Source organism: Balaenoptera borealis, assembly GCF_965194805.1.
Source record: "Balaenoptera borealis genome assembly, chromosome: 9".
NCBI classification, from domain to species: Eukaryota; Metazoa; Chordata; class Mammalia; order Artiodactyla; family Balaenopteridae; genus Balaenoptera; species Balaenoptera borealis.
The window spans coordinates 111,026,191-111,051,457 of record NC_138873.1 but is presented as its reverse complement, the minus strand read 5'-3'; the positions used below and the strand labels follow the sequence as shown (position 1 = coordinate 111,051,457).

The window sequence follows — 25,267 nt, the reverse complement described above, 5'->3', positions numbered from 1 at the left end:
GAGATGCTGAACTCACCTCTTCTCGTGGACGTGCTGAAACCTACACCTACACATGGAATGCTTTCCTCCTTAAAAAAACTAACTTCTGGCTGAGTGACGACTACACACGGGGCGATAGAGAAGAAAACCACATCGGGGGTAGGAGAGACCGGGGCACAGTTTTGCCATAAACCACACCTCTGGTTCGGGGAGCGGAGCTTCTCCCTGGGGGGGTGAAGCGTTGGAGCCCCAGATCGGGCATCTTGGCTTTTAAGACCTGCGCCTGCGAGATGAGCCCCCCGAAACATCTAACTCTGAAAGCCTACGAGGCTTCTCTCCTGAGACCCACGAGACAAGTGATCTGAAAAACAGCTTTGAAAGGGCTTGTGTGCTTGGACTCAGCGGCCCCAGGGCCCAGCTCAAAGGTGATCCCGCCCAGGCGCAGAGTGAAGGAGGCTCAGCTGCTGATAGTAAAGAAGGCCCGGGGCAGGCATCTGACCCAGCAGACACGCGGGAGCCCGCCGGCCGCTCTCCGGGATGGAGACAGGAGCGTGCCAGCCCCGTGCTGTCCCTTTGCTGTGCTCCAGAGAGGGCGTCCACACGCCTGGTGCCCTGATGGTTGTGGCCACCGCCCAGGGGACACCTCTCCACTGTCTGGCTCTGCAGGCCAGGGGATCTTGCCTTCCTGCTCCCATGGGACTCTCATAGGTGGTGGTTCCCGGAAAGGCATGCATAATCCTCTCTGGTGCCCTGAGTTTTGCGGCTGCTGCCAGGAGACACCTCTACATTGCTTGGCTCTGGCGGCCAGCAGGGTCCCGTAGGACCGCAAGCAATGGCAAGATTTCTTAAATGGCTATCACACAGCAGGAGGCAACAGACGCAGGCGCTTGGTCTTCCAGTCGAGGAGGCCTATTTTTTAATCATCATGGCTGTGGCCTGAGGGGCAGGCTTCTAATTAAACACCATCTGGGGCTGACTGTAGTCCCTTCCTGAGACGTCAGAAGGTGGGTGCTACCTTCACCCTTTCCCTCTGCTGGGCCCCAGGGCACCAGGGTCTCCTGGGGGGAAGCTTTACCGGTGTCTCGGGCCCTGGTTTTTACATATGGTGCCCCAGTTTTTGTGGCTGAACCCATGGGATGCCTTTTGGTTGCCCGGCTTTAGTGGCCGGGGTGCTTGCATTCCCTGGTCCCACAGGACTGTGGCCATCAGAGATGTTTCTCGACAGGTTCCCCATCCCCCCACCCCCCGGCAGGGCACTGCACAGACAGCAGACCGAGCCCCCGCCCCCCACCAGTCTTTCTGTGAAGGAGGCCTCTTTGGCATCCTGGCGCTTCGGCCTGAGGGGCAGGCTTCAGGTTTGGTGCACGTCTGGTGGCTGACAGAGTGGATCTCAGGAAGGCAGGCTGTGGGTGCTACCTTGCCGCCCTCCCTCTGCCTTGCTCCAGACTGCTGGTATCTATCAGAAGAGAGCTTATGCACCCCTCTGGAGCCCCAGGTGTTTGCAACTGCTAGCCAGGGACACCTGCATATCGCCTGGCTCTGGTGGCCAGTGGGGCTTACACTTGCAGTCCCACCGGACTGTATATATTTGCACACTTTAAAAAGCTGCTGCCTGAAGGTCTGGCTTCCAATCAGCCTGAATCTAGGTGCTGAGATCCTCTCCTTGGGGACCTGACAGGTCTTGCTACACCCTCAACTACTGCGAACGATTGAGAATGTAATAGGCTCTTGGAAAATCACAGAGGTTTGAGAGAAAACAAACAGCTGAGGCAGGATTGAGTGACAAGGTTCATCTCCTACACGAGGCCACTCCTGCAAGACTGCAAGAGGTGGCCGTCTCAACTGCTGTATGGAAACCAACACAAAGGACCAAGTAAAATGAAGAAACAGAGAAATATGTTCCAAATGAAAGAATAATATAAAACCTCAAGAGAATACTTTAATGAAAGAGATAGGTAATTTACCTAAAAAAGAATTCAAGGTAATGGTCAGAAAGATGTTCACCAATCTGGGGAGAAGAATGGATGAATTTCAACAAAGAGATGGAAAATATATGAAAGTACCAAATGGAAGTCACAGAGCTAAAAATACAATAACTGAACTGAAAAATACACCAGAAAGATTTAACAGCAGACCAGATGAAGCAGAGGAAAGGATCAGTGAACTAGAAGACAAGGCAGTGGAACTCATTCAATCAGAGCAGCAGAAAGAAAAAAGAATGAAAAAAAGTGAAGTTAGATTAAGAGACTTATGGTGCAGCATCAAATGGACATTCATATCATGGGGCTCCCAGATGAACAGAGGGAGAAAGGAACAGAAATTTTATGTGAGGAAATAATGCTGAAAACTTCCTTAACCTGAGGAAGGAAACAGACATCCAGATCCAGGAAGTCCAGAAAGTTGTTGATAATATGAACCCAAAGAGACCCGCACCAAGACGCAGTGCAATCAAAAATTCAAAAGTTAAAGACAAGGAGAGAATATTAAAAGCAGCAAGAGAAAAACAACTTGTTATGTACAAAGGAACCCCCATAAGACTATCAGCAGCTTTTCAGCAGAAACTTTGCAGTCCAGAAGAGTGGCATGATATATTCAAAGTGTTGAAAGAAAAAAAAAAAAAAAAAACCTTCCAACCAAGAATACTCTACCCAGCAAAGTTATCATTCAGAATTGAAAGACAGATAAAGAGTTTTCCAGACAAGCAAAAGCTAAAGGAGTTCATTGCCAGTAAATTAGCCTTACAAGAAATATTAAAGGGACTTTTTTTTAGCTGAAAGGCAAGGGTGCTAATTAGTAACAAGAAAACACTGGAAAGGTAAATATACAGTAATAAAGTAGCAGATTAATCACTTAAAAGCTAGTATGAATGTTAATAGACAAAAGTAATAAAAATAACTAGGATTACAATAATTAGTTAAGGGATATATATGAAACAAAAAGATGTAAAATGTAACATTAAAAACATAAGATGTGCTGGAAGGAGTAAAACGTTGAGCTTTAGAGTAATAAATTGATAAATGCAGTGCAATCCTAGATAGAAAATTCAATGAATGAAAGCAATAACGTATGCAATATTAATGACAGGTACAGGGTATGGTTGGGTTGGCATTCACACTATTTACACCATGATCTTTAAATATTTTCTTTTCTAATAGGTACAAACTAGCCAGATTCTCCTCCCTCCCTCCCAAGTCATTTTATCATTCATTTTATCATTTCTCTAGACTGAAATGATCGTATTTTTTGAGACACTGAATTTATTTGAAATGCTTACTGAGTTAGTCTCATTGTCAGCTACATTGGGCTAAAAGTCTTTGTTTGTGGAAATCTCTAAGCTCACCGGGGTCAAAGGAGGACACGTGGAAAAACAAGTCATTATAAAATAAGAGATCACTGGCTTCTCTGATTTGTAGTATAAACAAATTAAATGTTTTCCAGAGTGAGATATGAACAAATCGTATTTTCTGAAACAAGTTTAAGCTTGTCATAGTTGACATATCTGAGGATCTCAGTGGGACTTAGTCCAGGGATATTTGACACATTAAAGCTACAGAATTCTGGGTTGTAAACGTTTTAGCATTTCTACATGGCTAATAAAGAACCACTGAGTACTACTGAAACTACTATAAAATTTCCTGCTGTGAGACCAAAGTTAGCCAGTTTTGTAGATTTTAATTCCTTGTGTCAATGTTTTCTGAGGCTTAGATTTTTATTTTTTAAACAAAACCTCAGAGGCTTGACTCTGTCTTAACGTTTACCAAGTAGTAAAAATGATCTGTTGAACTTAAAAAATAAGAAGTGGCTATGGTCACGGAAGCTTGTTGGAGCACATCATTTGTCCCTAAATATTTTCAATAAAAATATTTCCCTTAAAGATGCTATATGAAGAGGATTTTGAATTTTCACGATGAGAAGTGTCCCCCAACCCTTCCCAAAGAATTAAATGGAAAATTCTAAGGACCGTTAGGGTTGTTGGCAGCTTATATATTTCTCATTGTCTTTTAATATAATTTGGGGCTTAGGGAGTCCTTAGATACCATTGCTTACATAACTACCTACATGACCAGAAGTAATCATTGTAGTTAAAAATACACTGACTTCCAAAAACCAGGATACGATGCCAAAGAGAAAGGAGAGAAAGGGAAGAAATCATGCCTCAGCAGACACTGTGGACAGATGTTTCCCATAAAAAATGTAAGCATGTTAGTTTTTAATTCAGTGTCGCTTTTCACGAGCTGATAATTTCTTGCAGCAGTAATATTAATTAATCTTTTTCTATCCAGTTCTGGGTCCCAGACCGATACAGTTCTGTGGGGCAGAGCGGTTTATCATCCTCCCCGGCAGTTAATGGAATGAATGAAGGTGGATCCCCGAAGGCAAAACAGTGAGCAAGTAGACACTCTGTCTGTGCTCCATCTGTACATCCTCTCCTGCCTGAAGGGAGCCCTGCAGGGCCGCTCCTGGGTCCACCACGTGGCCGAGATGCAACCTCTTTTGGCTTCCTGCCCTTTCTCTTGCCTTTCCATGTCTCTTTTCACCATGAGAGATGGCGTAATCTTTATCCAACATCCAGGGAACCACACATCTAAGCATCAAAGTGTCAAATCCATAGCTGACTTCTCACTACATTTCATATAAAATGTAAAACCTCTGCCTCAGCTCACAAGGCTCTGTGCGGTCAACGGCTGTCACCTGCAGCAGAATCTTGCCTTCGTCTGCAAGGCTCGGACTGGAGCTTCCCCCGTGGGTTCCTTGAACTACTGAGCAAGTTCTTCCCTCCCACAAACTGCTCTCTGCCCAGAATCCTCCTTCACCCCTGCCTGGATGATGCCGCCTTCGGATTTCAACAAGGCCACCTGTTTTTTTCTCCCTGTTGTCGTTCCCATTTATTTTCCTCCAAAGCCCATATCGTGAGCTCTAATTATATATCTATTGGGTATTTGTTTTTTGTTCTATACCCCAGTGTCATATAAACTCCATGAGGCCAAGCACCAAGACTGTCTTGGCTGGAACATGCCGGAAGAGCAACTGGCACACAGTAGGTGCTCAATTAAAAAAATGGTTGGATGCGTAAGGGGATGATTATTTGTTGGATGATTATTCTGATTGATGTTGGTCTCTTAGGAATGTAATTGCAATATACAAAAAACTACTTGTGTTATAAAGCATTTAATTAATTTATTCAGTTACGAGACAGCAGTTTCGAGTGATTTTTGTAAACATCTTTACTGAGTTGACAGATTTGGACTGAAGATCTCCATTTGGGGGGATCTCATGGAGATGTCCAAAGCTCCACATATGTTGATAGTTTGCCACTTTTCCCTTCTCACCTTTTCCCAGGAAGCTACATGACCTCCTTATCCAGGATGTGGGGCATACTTATTTATACACTTTTCTGGAAAAAGAATCATTAAAATTACTCCCTTTATTAAGAGTTGTTAATGTTTCACTAAAAGATAATTTTCAATGGTAGGTTCATCCATTTCTGCTACATACTATCAAATGCAAATAAACACTTCCATGGTTTATAAAATGGGTTCAGAGGATCATTCCCCAAAATGATAAATTACGAGAATAAATGAACAGTAAAAGTACCCTCTCTTCCTTTTTCATGTACTTGAGGGAAGAAAAAGAATTAAAAGAAGAAAGTGAGGGACTTCCCTCAGGGACACTCCCCACCTCTCCCACTACCGCCCCATGCCTATATGACCAGCCATCCCGGTTTTAGCTGGAAATTCCACATCCCAGGACACCCTTCAGTTGCAGGCAAACTGGGATAGCAGTTGCTCACCCTACAAGGCAGGTCACGGGGTGACAGTGTGTGGGGGGTGGAGGCAGGGAGGCACCTGTCCCCTGAGAAAGGCTTTGAGCTTGAAGAGTCGATTTCCAAAGAACCCACCGAGCTCAGCACGGAGCTGGTGAGGTACTGTGGATGGCGATCAGACCGGGGTCGGGGGGGTCTGGAAGGACAGGATGATGCCCATAACCAAGGTGGGGATGGGGACTGATGGGGTTGAGGACATGCTACCCCAGAGTGTGGCACCTGGTATACTGAAGAGTTTAAGCTGAAGGAGTTCGAGAAAACAGCAGAAGCAGGAAGGTCATTCCCACTTCTTCCCTAAAACAGGTCATAAAGCCCTCCTGTGGGAGGTGTCCTCTTTGTACCAGGAGGAGAGGAGTGTCCTTATCCCTGAGGACAAAGGGACCAAGAAGAGTCCAAACCAACAGCCGTTCGCTGCGATGACCTTGTACCCCTTAGCCTGTCATTGTCCTCCACGACTGTCCTCTCCTTATCAACCCCAGCAGGACAAGACACATGACTAACTGCTTCCTGGAGTCTTCATTTCCTTATGAAGGGCCCCGGGTCCTGTAAAATTTATATTAAAGCAATTTGCATGCTTTTCTCCTGTTAATCGGTCTTTGTCAGTTTCTTTTTTGGACCCAGCTGGGGACTCTAAGAGGACTGATGAAAACTTCTCTCCCCTACAGGACCCACCCAAGAAGACACTTTATCTCACTTGGAAGACCTCACTAAAAGCTTTGACTTTTATATAATTACTGACTCCACATTTCCAGTATTAACTGCTGCTCAGAAACAACTGCTAATTCTGCTTTATGGTTTCAAAAAAACCTGTCATGAATTCATATCTCAGCTACATTGGAAGTTGTTTTGAAAATGATTGGTAAGTCTCAGAAGAGCATGATATGGCACGTAATAATTAGAAGATGAACTACAAGAAAAAGAAAAAGCCAAACTTCTTCAGAAAAAGGAACTAAGAAAACAGTATAAATATTTCCCAAGTTGAATGTTATTGATGTTACCTGTGAAGTATTAAAAATTGTTCTAATTTAGTAAACTGCGATTGAATTACTTTAATATCTTTTTCCAAACTCATCTTGACTGAAAAGGAAACCGTTGTGTTCAAAATCATCCCCAAAGACAAAAACTGTGTTTCCAGGTCTCTTTTATTTGAAGATCATATAAAGAAGTAGAATAGTAAATACTAGGTAACTAAAGCACACGTAGAAAATGGTGCTCTTCCGTTAAGTAACCTACTAGAATTGACAGCATTTGCTATATGCTTAGAATCCTTAGGAAGTTTACACATAAAATAAGGCCACCAAAACGAAGTCAGTCATAATACAGAATTGGGGCTGGCACCTCTGATATCTTCTGAGTGAATTACTAAACCATTGCCATTGTTTTGTAAGCTGTAAGTAGATGGATTTTTCTGGCATTTTTCCCTGCAAACTCTCCCCAACCTGGCCCCTTTTGGAGGAACATCCTTTGACAGTATCAAGAATTTCAAGCTGAGGAGACATAACGTCTTAAATTTTTCTTTGCAGCCTTAACTGACAAAGTTACTACATGTATAAGAGTCACAAAGCCAACTTAGGTTCAGTGAGTCAATGAATTCTGAATCATCGATTCCCAGTTTTGATTTGCTCCACTGGGAAACTGTCAATGGTGATGTTCAGTTCAAGGCTCCCTAGGATGAAAGATTAGCTAACAGATTTTGAGTATTAGTAATAAGTACTTCCTAAGTACTTATTAAGAATTTAACGTGGTTTAGCTCACGTAATTCTTAGTACAACCTAGTGGAACAGAGTCTCTTATGTGTCCCATTTTGCAGACGAAGAAACGGAAGTGCAAAGAGATTCTCGTGTTCCAGTGAGGTTGTGCGTTCAGCAAGAAGCGGAGCCAGGACTCAAACGCCGACCCCGGCTGCACTGTCCTGCTCTTTGCCACTTACTGCACACTCGAGCCTCGAGAAACGCCCCAGCCCCCTATTTCCGGCTCGTCCTCCACACCTAACGTGCTCCCGACCCCAATCACACCACTTTCTAAACGTGCCCCGTATGCGTCTTTGCTCCTATGTTTGACCACTGGTTAAAGGAGATGCTTGATCCAAATTTTCGTGTGTAGCAAAACCACTACGTTAAAAAACAAATCAGACTAAATATAAACGTAAAAAGGATTGGCTAAGATTTAGTAAGAAAAGTATTTCTAGAAGACAGACTGGAATTGGGTAAGGGATTGGAACCATTATCATTATTCTGAGCAAAAATGTAGAAAGTAGAAAAAGGAAAGGGCATCCGGCGGGCTGTTTCTTCACTGAAATGAACGTCAGGGAAATGTTAAAGGTTAGGGTTTTTGGATTCTGAAATAACACCTGAGGGGCAGAAAAGTCACCAGGAAGCAGCTCTCTTGGCCACCGAATCAGTGGTGGTGTAAACGACCTGCACAAGTCACAGCTGGTCTGAGGTGTGGGGTGTCATGCCCATTATACTTAAAGGGATCTGACTTTCTTTTGATTAATCAACGGATAAGGGAGACATGGGTCACGACACAGGAAGACAGGATGGTGAGGAGGTGGAGGTCAAGGGTCTCAGGGAGCAGCTGGGATGTGGTCAGGATGGTGGCGACTGGTGCCCCTGCACTGGACACAAGCTGAGTGCTGGAAATGACCAGTGAGCACACCCATCCTGGGCATGGAAATTCCAACACAAGCTACAGGGCGGGTCTGCCACCACTGGCGGGTCTCTTTTAATACCGGCTGATGCTTTCTATGAAAAACCAGCCCACCCAGAACAGTTTGACAAATTCTAGGCATCTAACTGCCTGAAGTTATTATTTCACTTTCTGATTTTTTTTTTTTTTTTCTTCAGAGAGGGAGCTCAGCAGAGTAACTAAAAGACCGAGTCAGATGCCTGGGCTGGATTCCTGGTTTCATCATTTATTAGCTTCTTGGTTTGGGGAACTTCTTCTCTGGTTCCCTGTTTCCTCAACTGTAAAATGGGAAGAATAAAGATATCTACCTCACAGGTTTGTTATGAGAATAAAATGAGCAAGTCACCGAAAAGCATTTGGAAAAACACCAGACATACACAGAGTTATTAGCACGACCACTAAACACATGCTAGTTGTTATTATGATGAAGATGTATGTCAGTACCGTTGGAAACTAAGCACAACAGTGGGTTGTAAGAGCTATGTTTTGGGGTTCCTGTGTCACCCATAACCTCTCTGAGAGCTGCCTTGGCCCTTACAGCCTGCAGAAGGGGCAGGTTGAGGTGACCCTATAAGTATTCTGTGCCTGCCCTCTCTTCCCCTGGCTGTGAGGTCACTAGACCAGGGGCAAACACCCGATCCAGGGCCAACTATTCCATTGGGTGACCGTGGATACTCAAGTCATTTGGGAAAAGGTCTTATAGAATCAGGGCCGACATCAGGCCAAAGTCTCGTGCCAACTGAAGTTGTAGGAATGGAAACAGTGAGGAAGCGGGAGCCTGTCCATGGAGACGAAGATGGAGTAGCCATCTTGACAAATCGGGGGGAGGGAGAATATGGGGGAAGGAAGGGAAGCCAAGACAAGAGACAAGCAGGGAAGAGGGGACTGCAGACCTTGAGGTGTTCCCAGACCCCAGCTCTAGGCTCCAGGAATTCTTTCTGGACCTCATGCATCTTTTCTTTTCAATGCCTGCGGAGTGTTGACTTGAGCTTGTCAACATGAGTTTTGTTCTTTCCCTGTAACCTATTACAATGCCATAAGTAATACACAGAGGGGCCCCCAATGAATAGACAGGACCCCCAAGTTTTCCTTGGTAGCTATTTGGATCAGGTACTGTGATGTGTCCCCCTCTCATTGTCTTCATTTGTTTGGTTGGATGCTTGGGGAGAAGGGAATGTAGGGCAGCCAGCAGCCAGTGTCCTCGGAAGCTCTGATCCGGAACTTGACAGATGGTCTTCTCCTCTTCTCCGTTGCTCTGACCGCCCCCCTGCCCCCTGCCAGTTCTCAACGCTCTGGGAGGAATAGAATTTGCCTCTCCTCATAAAATGACCTCTCTCTCATGACTCTGAAACATATTCACAAAAATGGTTAATTTCATGTTTGGAGATTTTTTTGATCACAGGAACCATTAAAATAATAACAGAAATTGTCCTCTCTACTAGGGTCTGTCAGTCAAAGCCCATCCAAAATGCATTTCAAGGATGAGGAGCTTCACAAAATACTGACAGATATTAGTGGAAAACAGGGGTACCATCCTTAACTAGATTTGGCTTGGGTTTAAACAAAGCCAAGCAGGACCGAGAGATTTTAGGATGTTACTGTGCTCTAGGAATCTTTAAGACGTCATTTTTTCATGCATGATGGTGACACAAGGAACCCGGTTTGGAAAGTTGAATCTAGACCAATGGTGCTCAATCAGAGACTATTTTGTCCACCCTCCTTGGGGACATCTGGCAATGCCTGGAGACATTTTTGGTTGTCACGACTTGGGGAGTGGGGACGTTATTATTGCATCGAGTGGACAAAGGCCAGAGACGCTGCTCAACATCCTACAAAGCACAGGGCAGGCACCTACGACAAAGAATATCTGCTCCCAAATGTCAATAGCGCTGAGATGGAGAAATCCCGGTCTCGATCAGAGTAACTTGATCTGGTAACATTAGCAGTGACTTGAGGGGTGGCCTCCTTGCCCACAGCCTTCCTTCCCAGGGAAAAACACCTTGTGAAAAGCTCTTCAGTCTCCCCGAAGTTGTACCCGAATAAGTTCTCTGCAGGTCCCCAGTGTTCCCAGTTCAACAAAGAGCTTTCTCATGTCTCTCAGTCCTATTCTATTCATTCTTTTAAAAATATTTCAAATTTACAACATAAGAGGGAAAGTAAGGGTGAAATCAGTATTGGTGTTTTTTTCCTGACCTCATGCTTTCTCAAGATTTGCTCAGTCTAATTTATTTCTACAGCGTGCCCTGGGCGATAAGCGGCAGAGGCGTCGCTGGTGACCCCTGCCAGGGGATTTTGAGGACTGTCCCCTCCCCACCGTCTTCCTGGGCCCACTCTTCCCTCAGTGCCCTGGGCCCCTCTGGGGTCACCCTGCCTCTCTTCCCAGACGGGAACCCCTTCATGTGAGTGTGTAAGGGCATGAGCGTGTGACCGCTGTGTGCCGGGGGCATCTGTTCCTGGTGCAGAGAGACGAGGGAATGAACATTCCAGCGAAAGCATTCGGCGACTGTACTTCTGTGCAGGGTCTGCGGAGCGCCTCCCAAGTCTGTCCTGTAGGTGACTGGAGAACTTGAAACTTCTGACATTTGAGGGTGCCTTTCAGAGGTATCATTCTTCATAAGGAAACGTCATCACCAAAGGCAGAAACGGCCCATCTGAGCACCCTCGGGACACACCCCCCGCACCATCTCTGTACCATGTCTCCCTGAGCATCGTGGAGGTCCCCAGTGTGTCCTGGGGTGGTGGCACCCTGAGAATCCTGAGATGCCTGGGAAAGGCATCCTCACGGGGCCAGTGTAACCCCTGCCCATCTCTCCCGGCCCTTTGCAGGGAGATAGTTGCTTTCTCTGGCTGACCACTGGAGCTGGCCAGCTGTGTACAGAAAAGCTGTGTTCCCACAGCTCAGACGGCTCTTGAGAGGTATTAAGCGTTAGATATTTCTCCCATTTTCTTCAAGCTTAAATGAAATAAAGCTGGACCACCCCTCCAATCTGCTTCTTAATAGGCCATTGTTAATACAATTATGTATTAAGGTCAATCTTTTTTTTTCGGTAAATAAAAGCAAAATTATTCAATCAAATCTTGCAGAAGACTGTAGTCATGTAGGAAAACTTCTGATTTACGGAACGGTAAGGTACTAAAAGGAAGACTCCACTTCCATCACAGAGGAACTGAGCACAGGAACATGGTTTCCCTTTCAGACTGGAGAAGGCTGACAGCTAAGACCAACAGCTGGAGAATGAAAGCTGGACGCGGGGTCTTTTCTGTCCCCGAGAGCTAGGGAAGCAGTGGGTCCACAGAGTGGTCCTAAGGAGGGGGAGGGGACCCTGTGCCTTGGACCCCGTGTAGCCATCCCCTCCCCCAAATCATCATGCAGCCCCTATTCTGTGTCCCCACTGGCTCACCGAGATCTCCCCTGGAAGGTCTAGGACAGCGTGTGCTAATATCAGTTTCATCTTAAATATTTCCAGGCAGGCACAATATCTAGAAGTTATTGGGTTATAGCCGTATAATGCTCAGGGCAAAACCTGAATTGTGTTTGCTTTGTATTAGGAATTAATACCCATTACTAATCCTGTGTAAATAATAAAGTGGCTGGAAAAAAGACATAAGATGAGAAATTGCTGCCATAGAAACTGCCATCTATTCTGTTTTGTCACTGTAGTTTTTGGAGTTGTGTGAAAGAGCTCAGGTTTAATAATTTAACATTAAAAAATAAATGACTTGCCTTCAAACAACTGATTCCATAGCTATGTCTCAGTTCCCCAAGATTATCTCTCAGGGATAAAACCAAAGTCACTTAATAGCCACAGTCTAGGAAGTGGTTCAATTAGCTAATTCGTGTGTGGGGCTCTGTTTGCACTCGAATTTCTGTACAAGTTCAGGCTTAGGTGAGAACCCTGGTACTGACTATGATTTTTAGTAGTGTCTATGCATTTCATAGGTCTTACATTTCAAGCCAGATTCATGTCTATGTGTTAATACCCAAGCAAGATCTTACATAAATAATTATACAAGGTTAGACAGGAAAGCAGAAGTACAATGAATGAATCTGTCATTTTTCTAATGGTTAGAGATTTTTTAAAGCACTTAAAATTTAGTCAGTGTGCCTGTGTGTGTGTGTGTGTGTGTGTGTGTGTGTGTACCGGTGAAGCACATCACACAGAAAAAGTTCTGCTGTTCATCTTCTTTACCCTTTCAATCTTCAAGCCCTTAGCACAGACACATACATTTCTTATTTTAAAGAAATAAGGTTTTCTAAAATTTAAATACTTAAGATAGAATCTCCTATTTTCAGGGAGATTTAAGGAATATTTATTTTAGGGGAATTCAGGAAAATTACTCAATATGGAGGCCATTTCATCAATTTTTCTGATTCTTTGTGGTCATTTTTTTAGACAAACAAAAGCAAAAAATTAGGACCTTTTTGTTTGCGAGCAAAGAAGCAATGGTTATTTAATCTTTTTAAAGTAAGAGGCAAAACATCTTTGAAGCCAGACTGTATCATCATCAGGCAAGCTCTACACCCCTTTTAATTAGAACAGACACCCCTGTGAGCCTAGAAGTTCTTCCTCGTATCTAACCTAAATATATGTTGGTAAAAAAAATAGATCTGCATTTTTGCTGCTACATATATATATATACATATATATATATATACATATATATATATATATGTATATATATATACTTTTTTTTTTTTTTACTAAAGGCAAAGCCTTTACTAAGTCATTCCTTTGGCATCTCCTGTCTTGACTAAATAACCGCAGCTCCTTCACCTTTTCTAAATTAATAGGTTCTATTTTCTGGTTCTTGTGCTATCCTTGTAAGTTTCCTTCCCACGTCTTCCTGTGAAAAGGCAGAGCCGTGGAAAAGGCAACGTTCTCCACCGAGTGGGGCGAGCAAGCCAGGGACAGCCGGCCAGGAGGGTTGATTTGGTTTGGGTTTGGCATGTTTCCTTTGACCACGAGACCTGCCGAGCTTGCACCCTCCAGAGGTTCCCTGCCCTCTGAAGGTACAAGAAATCCAGAGCTGCCCAGGTCAGGGCAGGGAGTCAGCCGGGCTCTTGTGGAGGCACAGCTGCCCTCACCTCCACGACGTAGCCTCATAAAACCCTCTCCTCCGTCAAGAAACCAAGATTGAGCCCTCAGCTCTTTCGGGCCTTCTTTTATCATTGCATCGGAAGTTTTCCTGTTTTATTTTACTTTTTTCAAACCTGCTTTTACTGTGCTTTATATTTGTATTTGTATTTTCACGCTTCAAATGGGGAAAAGAGAGCCCTGTGGGCTAGCAGATGTGTCAGTGGGAAGCTGGGGTCTCAAAACGTGGGACCCGCTGTGCGTCCCCCTTCTCCCCCCATCAGCACCGGCAGGTGGAGTCACACAGGTGACCTGGCCCTGGAACATGGCCCCTCTGCTGAGCCTTGACAACGCCATCCCTGAAGCACCTGCTTGTGGCGATAAAACAAATGAACACATTTGTAGGCTAAAAAATTACCCTCTTTCCCTTTCCCTTACCAAGGAAACAAGCCCATGGATTCTTCCTAGGTTTTCTCTAGTATGTTTATTTTATGTTAAAAATTTTTTATTTTATATTGGAGCATAGTTGATTAACAATGTTGTGTTAGTTTCAGGTGTACAGCAAGGTGATTCAGTTACATTACATATACATGTATCTATTCTTTTTCAGATTCTTTTCCCATTTAGGTTACTACAGAACATTGAGCAAAGTTCCCTGTGCTATACAGTAGGTCCTTGTTGGTTATCTAGTTTAAATATAGCCGTGTTCTAGTATGTTTATTATTCTATTTTATAAAGTTCCTCTTGCCACCTTCCCCAGCTTGGACTTGGTGAGTAACCTCTCCAGATGCCACCTGGACAGGCTATAGATTCTGTGTTCCAAGTAGCTATATTCCAAGTCCTTGACCTTCAAGTACAAGGACCCCATTTAAGAGGGTCTATAGGAGGGCAGCTGTACTTTATGCAGCTGTGAGTTGAGAAAGCACAGGACAAAACTACTCACATTCAGTACGGCTTTTGAATGAGTTTTTCTAATCACAATAGCATCTGGACGCCTTTGAAAAACATCTGTAGACATACATGGGATACCTAATATTGATTTTCCAGCCACAGCACTTAGACCTGTGGGCACACACACCTCTTGCACATACAGTGGGGCTCCCTGCTCCAGGGAATAGTCAAGTTGACGCATATTCCTCAGCTCTCAAGATGCTCTGGTGGCCTTGAGATCAAGTTCAAGTCTGAATTTCTATACTTTTACTGCAGGAAATGAAGTGAAAGTTTCCCAAGTTTGTCAGGCATCAACACCACCACTGATCAAGGTCTAACTGGAATCTACTGGTGGGGAGAAAAGAGAAAGTGGAAAAAGACACATGGAATTTCAGAGTGCAGCTTACATCCCAAACATTTCCATTAGTATTTCATCCAAATTAAATTAAGTTTGCAGTCTAGATCATGAATGAAGAATGCAGAAGTAGAACGTCAGATTCAGAAAAGTTTGACAACTGGTGCATAGTAGCCAAGCTGAAGGTCCCATGATTTGAATTTACACCCCAATCAGTGTAATGACGAAGCCTGACCATTTTGCATCACATGAAGCTACAAACTTCTCCAATAAATTCAGCATAAAGGAAACACTTGTTGCCAGTCTGGGAAATCACAGACAGCTCTGAAACTAAGCAAGAGGGACCCTGGATTAACAAGGAGGCAGAAATCTCTATTTTCTAGTGGAATATCTATAAACTTAGTAAACAGATCTAATCCATTCATGCTCATTATTAAAAAGTTATGCATTAATAAACCCATCAAATCGTTTTCATTTGCCTCCTATGTGCACAGCCCTGTGTTGCCAGCAACACGTAATTCCCCCAAGTCATGATTTTCAGTGATGATGAGTATTTTGGATCTTATCCAAACTTAATCTATCAACGTTCGGGATGAGAATGCCAACGATTAATCAAAATACTCTGTGAGAACTCGCCAGGTGTGCGTCTGCTTACTCTCTCATGTTCGTTCTCCAGTCTCTTCCTCTCCTAGATGTTAATAATTAGAAATCTTATGTGTTTGAACCTTGCTGTGAAGAAAGAAGGAAAAAATGTGCACTGCCAAACGGGGAAGGAGAAAATGCATGGGCGAGCCTTCCAAAGCACAGACGCCATCAGCAACACTGCCAGCTCAGAAGTAATGCAACTTTAGTGGTAAAAAAGTGCACCCTCTCTAAGGAAAGGAAACTGCCAGAAGGGAAATGCTTTTCTGTCAAACAAAACAGAAAACTTCCTTTGCCCTGGATTCAGCATGCCACATAAATACACAGGAGGTTCTTAGGTTTGCAGACTTGTATCACACACTTCATCCTAAGGCAGACTCGATGACCAGCCGCCATGGTAGCTGGTAAACCCCTCTCTTGCCTGGATTTCTGCATCAGCACCAGGGCTGGTCTCTCCACCACCACACACTCGGGACTCATTGATGGATCCTCTCTTATTGGCCACGCACCATTCTAGGCACCTGTCTGACTCACCACTCATACCTTGGACCTGTCTTTCTCCATCCTTCACATTAAAGCCAGAATGATTTTTCTAAAACCTAAATCTGGTCATTTTCTTGCTGTACGCTTGGGCTTTCCATTGCCCTCGGGATAAAGTTCAAACCTCCTTAGTGTAGCTAACAACACTGTTCACACCTGAACTTGGCCCCATCTAGAGTCACAGGTGCAGGTCTTCCCTCCTCAGGCCTCTCCCACACAGTCCCCCTGCAAACGTCTAAGACAATGTGTACCTTCCATCTTCGGCTTCTTGAGGGGATCAGTCGATATGAAGTTGATGAATCTCCGTACCTGTGTCAGTCTCCATCATGCAGTGAGTTCTAATTCACACTCAGGTTCACCACTTTATATGTAGTTTACTCAAGTTAATCAGCTTCTCCTGTAGGAAGCTGTCTGGAGACTCAGAACGTTCAAATTTAGAGTTCAAGGGTATTTGAGTAAGAAAACTAGTAGGACCCGGGAGGAGGGGAGGAGCATGCATAGGGGAACAGTACACAGGGGATAATGATTTATCAGCCTCAAACACACAAAAGAACCCTTTCCATTCTATAAAAGTGATTACAAAGGAAAGGGTTTCCACTTAAGAATGTCTACACATTAATCAGCTAATCAGGTGAAGAATGATAGGTAAGACAATGCTTCACAGGTGATAGTAATAAAATTCGATACTCAATATATAAGCACTGTGTTTACTGGCAGATGGTTTCTTTTTCTATCTCTGTCACTCTGTAACACTGAGAGCAGGCTTAACCTTTACGGTTTTATTTCCCCAACTGTAAGATGAGAAGGTTAAAAGGAGTGAACTTTAATGTCATGTCCAGCTCGTTCAATACTTTCATTGGCACTTTCTTAGAAATGTGTAAGAAATAAAAATATAATGGATAGGAAGGAGGCCAGGGGAGAACAGGAGAGGCAGGCGGGAGGGGCCCTCCAGGACCACAGGAGCAGGAGAGCGTGGAGGGCGTTGGCCCCGCCCACTCAGGCCCTGGAAGCCTGCTAAGCTCCCAGGCCGGGTCCCCTGCCCTCCAAGACCAGAGACAGGCCTGGGCCCCTCCTGTTGCACTGAGCCTAAGCCCCACGCCCGCCACACCCAGGGCCTTTTCCAGCCCTGTGGGTCCTAAGCATAGGCCCCGCACACCGACTAAACTCTGTCCCGGCCTAAGCCTCACCGCCAAACCCAAGGACTTTTCTGCCTTTTAAAAACTTTTTAAAATTATTTTATTTTAGTTTAGTTTTTTCTCCTTTTTACTATTGTGGTTCTGTTTTCCTTTCTGGTTGTTGTTTCATCTATACTCTTTTTTTTTTTTTAATTTTATTTATTTATTTATTTATGGCTGTGTTTGGTCTTCGTTTCTGTGCGAGGGCTTTCTCCAGTTGTGGCAAGTGGGGGCCACTCTTCATCACAGTGCGCGGGCCTCTCACTATCGCGGTCTCTCTTGTTGCAGAGCACAGGCTCCAGACGCGCAGGCTCAGTAATTGTGGCTCACGGGCCCAGCTGCTCCACGGCATGTGGGATCTTCCAGGACCAGGGCTCGAACCCGTGTCCCCTGCATTGGCAGGCAGATTCTTAACCACTGCGCCACCAGGGAAGCCCCTATATTTTTATATTTATATTCTTTCTAACATATCTGTTAGTTTCCTAGTCTAATTTTATTTTTTACTCTTTGTTATTATTCTGCCCCTTTTTTCCTTTTTTTTTTTCTGCCACCCTACACAGCTTGTGGGATCTTGGTTCACGAGCCGGGGTCAGACCAAAGCTCCTGCAGTGGGAGCTCTGAGTCTGAACCACTGAACTAACAGAGAACTTCAGACCCCAGGGAATATTCATTGGAGTGAGGTCTCCCAGAGGTCTTCATCTCGGCACCAAAACCCAGTTCTACACAACAGCCTACCAACTCCAGTGCTGGAAGCCTCAGGCCTAACAATAAGTAAGACAAGAATACAATCCCACCCATCAAAAAAAAAAAAAAATAAGACGGCAAAAAAAAATATGTCACAGATGAAGGAGAAAGGTAAAAACCTACAAGACCAAATAAATGAAGAGGACATAGGCAACCTACCTGAAAAAGAATTCAGAGTAATGACAGTAAAGATGACCCAGAATCTCGGAAATAGAATGGAGGCACGGGTTGAGAAAATACAAGAAGTGTTTAACAGAGATCTAGAAGAACTAAAGAACAAACAGAGAAGAACAACACAATAACTGAAATGAAAAATACACTAGAAAGAATCAATAACAGAATAACTGAGGCAGAAGAACGAATAAGTGAGCTGGAAAACAGAATGGTAGAAATAACTGCTGAGGAGCAGAATAAAGAAAAAAGAATGAAAAGAATTGAAGACAATCTCAGAGACTTCTGGGACACCACTAAATGCACCAACATTCAAATTATAAGGGTCCCAGAATAAGAAGAGAAAAAGAAAGGGTCTGAGAAAATATTTGAAGAGATTATAGTGGAAAATTTCCCTAACATGGGAAAGGAAATAGTCACTCAAGACCAGGAAGTGCAAAGAGTCCCATACAGGATAAACTCTAGGAGAAACACACCAAGACACATGTTAATCAAACTAACAAAAATTAAATTCAAAGAAAAATATTAAAAGCAGCAAGGGAAAAGCAAACAATAACATACAAAGGAATCCCCTTAAGGTTATCAGCTGATTTTTCAGCAGAAACTCTGCAAGCCAGAAGGGAGTGGCAGGACATATTTAAAGTGATGAAAGGGAAAAACCTACAACCAAGATTACTCTATGCAGCTAGAATCTCATTCAGATTTTACGGAGAAATCAAAAGCTTTTCAGACAAGCAAAAGCTAAGAGAATTCAGCACCACCAAACCAGCTTTACAACAAAGGTTAAAGGAACTTCTCTAGGCGGGAAAAACAAGAGAAGGAAAAGACCCACAAAAACCAACCCAAAACAAATTAGAAAATGGTAATAGGAACATACATATCGATAATAACCTTGAATGTAAATGGATTAAATGCTCCAACCAAAAGACACAGACTGGCTGAATGGATACAAAAACAAAACCCATATATATGCTGTCTATAAGAGACCCACTTCAGACCTACGGACACATACAGACTGAAAGTGAAGGGATAGAAAAACATATTCCATGCAAATGGAAATCAAAAGAAAGCTGGAGTAGCAATATTCACATTAGATAAAATAGACTTTAAAATAAAGACTGTTACAAGAGATAAGGAAGGACACTACATAATGATCAAGGGATCAATCCAAGAAGAAGATACAATTATAAATGTTTATGCACACAACATAGGAGTATCTCAATACATAAGGCAAATGCTAACAACCATGAAAGGGGAAATTGACAGTAACACAATAATAGTAGGGGACTTTAACACCCACTAACACCAATGGACAGATCATCCAAACAGAAAATAATAAGGAAACACAAGGCTTAAATGACACAATAGACCAGATAGATTTAATTGATATTTATAGGACATTCCACCTGAAAGTGGCAGAATACACTTTCTTCTCAAGTGCACATGGAACATTTTTCAGGATAGATTACATCTTGGGTCAAAAATCAAGCCTTGGAAAATTTAATAAAACTGAAATCATATCATACATCTTTTCCGACCACAGTGCTATGAGATTGGAAATCAATTACACGAAAAAAAAAACTGTAAAAAACACAAATATATGGAGGATAAACAGTGTACTACTAAATAATCAAGAGATCACTGAAGAAATCAAAGAAGAAATTAAAAAATACATAGAAACAAATGACAATGAAAACATGACAAGCCGAAACCTATGGGACACAGCAAAAGCAGTTCTAAGAGGGAAGTTTATAGCAATTCAATCTCATCTCAAGAAACAAGACAAATCGCAAATAAACAATCTAACCCTACACCTAAAGCAACAAGAGATAGAAGAAGAAAGAAAACCCAAAGTCAGTAGAAGGAAAGAAATCATAAAGATCAGAGCAGAAATAAATGAAACAGAAATAAAGAAAACAATGGCAAAGATCAATAAAACTAAAAGGTCATTCTTTGAGAAGATAAACAAAACTGATAAAACCTTAGGCAGACTCATCAAGAAAAAAAGGGAGATGACGCAAATCAATAAAATTAGAGATGAAAAAGGAGAAATCACAGCTGACACTGCAGAACTACAAATGATTATAGGAGATTACTACAAAGAACAATACGCCAATAAAATGGACAACCATGAAGACATGTACAAATTCTTGGAAAGGTACAATTTCCAAGTCTGAATGAGGAAGAATTAGAAAATATTAACAGACTTATCACAAGTAATGAAATTGAACCATAATTAAAAATCTTCCAAACAAACAAAAGTCTAGGACCAGATGGCTTCACAGGTGAATTCTATCAAATATTCAGAGAAGAGCTAACATCCATCCTTCTCAAACTCTTCCAGAAAATTGCAGAGGGAGGAACACTCCCAAATTCGTCTACGAAGCCACCATCACTGTGATATCAAAACCAGAGAAAGATATCACAAATGAAGAAAATTACAGACCAATATCACTGATGAACATAGATGCAAAAATCCTGAACAAAATAGTAGCAAACAGAATTGAACAACATATTAAAAGGATCATACACCATGATCAAGTGGGATTTATCCCAGGTACGCAAGGAATCTTCAATATATGCAAATCTCTCAATGTGATACATCATATTAACAAATTAAGGAATAAAAACCATATGATCATCTCAATAGATGCAGAAAAAGCTTTTGACAAAATTCAACACCCATTTATGATAAAAACCCTCCAGAAAGTGGGCATAGAGGGAACTTACCTCAACATAATAAAGGCCATATATGACAAACCCACAGCAAACATCATACTCAATGGTGAAAAACTGAGAGCATTTCCTCTAAGATCAGGAACAAGACAAGGATGTCCACTCTCGCCACTCTTATTCAACATAGTTTTGGAAGTCCTAGTCACAGCAATCAGAGAAGAAAAAGAAATAAAAGGGATACAAATTGGAAAAGAAGAAGTAAAACTGTCACTGTTTGCAGATGACATGATGCTATACATAGAAAATCCTAAAGATGCCACCAGAAAACTACTAGAGCTAATCAATGAATTTGGTAAGGTTGCAGGATACAAAATTAATGCACAGAAATCTCTTGCCTTCCTATACACTAAGAACAAAAAGTCAGAAAGAGAAATTAAGAAAACAATCCCATTTACCATCGCAACAAAAAGAATAAAATACGTAGGAATAAACCTACCTAAGGAGGTGTGAGACTTGTACTCAGAAAACTACAAAAGACTGATGATAGAAATAAGAGATGACATAAACAGCTGGAGAAATATACCATATTCTTGGATTGGAAGAATCAGTATTGTGAAAAATGACTAAACCACCCAAAGCAATCTACAGATTCAATGCAATCCCTATCAAACTACCAATGCCATTTTTCACAGAATTAGAACAAAAAATTTTACAATTTTATGACAACACAAAAGACTCCACATAGCCAAAGTGATCTTGAGAAAGAAAAACGGAGCTGGAGGAATCAGGCGCCCTGACTTCACACTATACTACAAAGCTACAGTTATCAAGACAGTATGGTACTGGCACAAAAATAGAAATATAGATCAATGGTACAGGATAAAAAGCCCAAAGATAAACCCATGCACACATGGTCACCTAATTTAAAACAAAGGAGGCAAGAACATACAATGGAGAAAAGACAGCCTCTTCAATAAGTTGTGCTGGGAAAACTGGACAGCTACATGTAAAAGAATGAAATTAGAACACTCCCTAACACCATACACACAAATAAACTCCAAATGGATTAAAGATCTAAATGTAAGAACAGACACTATAAAACTTTAGAGGAAAACATAGGAAAAACACTCTTTGACATAAACCACTGCAAGATCTTTTTTGATCCACCTTCTAGAGTAATGGAAATAAAAACAAAGATAAACAAATGGGAGCTAATTAAATTTAAAAGCTTTTGCACAGCAAACGAAACCATAAGCAAGATGAAAAGACAACCCTCAGAATGGGAGAAAATATTTGAAAATGAAACAACGGACAAAGGATTAATCTCCAAAATATAGAAACAACTCATGGAGCTCAATATCAAAGAAACAAACAACCCAATTAAAAAATGGGTTGAAGACCTAAATAGACATTTCACCAAAGAAGACATACAGGTGGCCAAGAAGCACATGAAAAGCTGCTCAACAACACTAATTATTAGAGAAATGAAAATCAAAACTATAATGAGATATCACCTCACACCAGTCAGAAAATGGCCACTATCAAAAAATCTACAAACAATAAATGCTGGAGAGGCTGTGGAGAAAAGGGAACCCTCATACACTGTTGGTGGGAATGTAAATTGATACAGCCACTATGGAGATCAGTATGGAGGTTCCTTAAAAAACTAAAAATAGAACTACCATATGACCCAGCAATCCCACTACTGGGCATATACCCTGAGAAAACCATAATTCAAAAAGAGTCATGTACCACAATGTTCACTGCAGTTCTATTTACAATAACCAGGACATGGAAGCAACCTAAGTGTCCATTAACAGATGAATGGATAAAGAAGATGTGGCACATATATACAATCGAATATTACTCAGTCATAAAAAGAAATGAAATTGAGTTATTTGTAGTGAGGTGGATGGACCTAGAGTCTGTCATACAGAGTGAAGTAAGTCAGAAAGAGAAAAACAAATACTGTATGCTAACACATATATATGGAATCTAAAAAAAAAAAAGGTCATGAAGAACCTAGGGGCAGGACAGGAATAAAGACGCAGACCTACTAGAGAATGGACTTGAGGACATGGGAAGGGGGAAGGGTAAGCTGTGAGAAAGTGAGAGAGTGGCATGGACATATATACACTACCAAACGTAAAATAGATAGCTAGTGGGAAGCAGCCGCATAGCACAGGGAGATCAGCTCGGTGCTCTGTGACCACCTAGAGGGGTGGGATAAGGAGGGTGGGAGGAAGGGAGACACAAGAGGGAAGAGATATGGGAACATATGTATATGTATAACTGATTCACTTTGTTATAAAGCAGAAACTAACACATCATTGTAATGCAATTATACTCCAATAAAGATGTTAAAAGAAAAAAACCCAAAAAAACCCAAAAAGAGACATGTACTCCAATGTTCACTGCAGCACTATTTACAATAGCCAGGACATGGAAGCAACCTAAATGTCCATCGACAGATGAATGGATAAAGAAGATGTGGCACAAATATACTATGGAATATTACTCAGCCATAAAAAGAAATGAAATTGAGTTACTTGTAGTGAGGTGGATGGACCTAGAGTCTGTCATACAGAGTGAAGTAAGTCAGAAAGAGAAAAACAAATACTGTATGCTTACACATATATATGGAATCTAAAAAAAATGCTATTGATGAACGTAATGGCAGGGCAAGAATAAAGATGCAAACACAGAGAATGGACTTGAGGACATGGGGTAGGGAAGGGAAAGCTGGGGTGAAGTAAGAGTAGCATTGACATATATACACTACCAAATGTAAAATAGATAGCTAGGGCGAAGCAGCAGCATAGCACAGGGAGATTAGCTCAGTGCTTTGCAACGACCTAGAGGGGTGGGAATGGGAGGGTGGGAGGGAGACACAAGAAGGAGGGGATATGGGGATATATGTATGCATATGGCTGATTCACTTTGTTGTACAACAGAACTAGTATAGCATTGTGAAGAAAATATACTCCAATAAAGATGTATATAAAAAAAGAAATAGGATATGAGCAAAAAAAAAAAAAAAAAAACCAAAAAGAAAACAAAGCACATGTGTTAAAAAAAAAAAAGCCATAATGAATCCTAGCACTTAATGTCATAAACAATGATCAGATTAGCTTTATTGTTAAATACTATTCCTGCAATTCAGGTGTATTTCCATCAGGTGGCAGTAATGTGCTGTATCATGCAATTCAAGTAATGAAAAAACTGATCTGTATTTGATAAAGAGATTCATATATTTTCTTACATTTTATTATCAAAGATATAACTCTGCATTAAAGAAATTCAGTAACACTTAACACCATGGAACAACCTGGGATTGTTCTCACTGATGATCACCTTTTACTGTATCCACTGAATATGAGCTTCATGTTTGAAGTTCTGATGGGATGTCTTAAATCTTTGATCTTACTGAATGGCAGTTGTTCAGTTCGGAACTTTTTGTTTTCTGTATTAGCCACAGTAAGTCTACTCAGAAACTCCCAGATATTTCTGTAGGTATCTTAGCTTTAAATTGTCTGTCTTCTATACTGGGGAAGCTAAGAAACCTCCAAATACGTGTGACCTTCACATAGGAGTGCTGGCTCTTGCCATGGTCCTAAGGACCCCAGCCCTGGATTAGTCACAGCACAGGCTGGTCGTCTACCCACCTAAGGTGTCTCAGCCTCCATTCACGAAAACAATCTGCTGGTGGCCAAAGATCACCATTCACGCTTTGGAAAAATTTACACTGAGTGCTTTAATATTCCATCAGATTGATCAAGGAAAAAGCTTGGCATCCCTTACATACTATGCTCTGATTTAATCTTCTCTTTAATTTTGCTCTTTCTCTGCTGTTACTGTTTCTGTTTCTTTATTTCTAAAACCTCACTCTGTATCACACCTCATTTCTCTTCTGTCTGCCCCAAAGTCATTTTCTCTAGAGAACACTATCAGTTTTTGTCTGATATTTCTCACAACCATTAAATCTTATGACCTGTAACTTTCTCCCTTACACCTACGTTTTCCTTTCAAGTGATTTAAGATCTGACTATGCCTCGATAGTTTTGCCTTTTTTTTGAAAACCTCCCCATTGAAACATTATAGCTTTAATTTAAAAATATGCACGGATTTAAAATATCACAAGGATGCTTGCAGGTCAGGTCTGTTGAGGATTTTTGTATTTTATGTATTCAATTCCATAAGAATATTAAATTATATGTATATAATTTAAATTGCAGACCATGAGGAATATTTGTGAAATTAGATGCATTTTTCTAAACTTATAAAAAGAATGTTGAACATCAGAGTACAGCACAGGTGTTATATTCAAAGTAGCAGACATGTTTTAATTTTAAAAAGGAAGATAGAAAGATTTGTAAGAATTTCTTCAATTCACTGATTCTCATCCATGCCCCCAAATTAAATAATCCTTAATACCATCATATGTTAACTTACAGAATTTTGGTTCTAA

At 41.8% G+C, this 25,267-nt stretch overlaps 1 protein-coding gene and 1 long non-coding RNA gene across 5 annotated transcripts in view; both read right to left on the bottom strand.

Moving 5' to 3' along the window:
- Positions 1-25,267, bottom strand: part of KCNQ5 (potassium voltage-gated channel subfamily Q member 5) — a 567,647-nt gene that overhangs the window by 261,774 nt on the left and 280,606 nt on the right. The window lies entirely within an intron of this gene.
- Positions 17,347-25,267, bottom strand: part of LOC309634748 — a 171,717-nt gene continuing 163,796 nt past the window's right edge. The window contains exon 2 of the long non-coding RNA XR_014248401.1: positions 17,347-19,121. This is a non-coding gene — a long non-coding RNA (uncharacterized lncRNA). The remainder of the gene's footprint in view (positions 19,122-25,267) is intronic.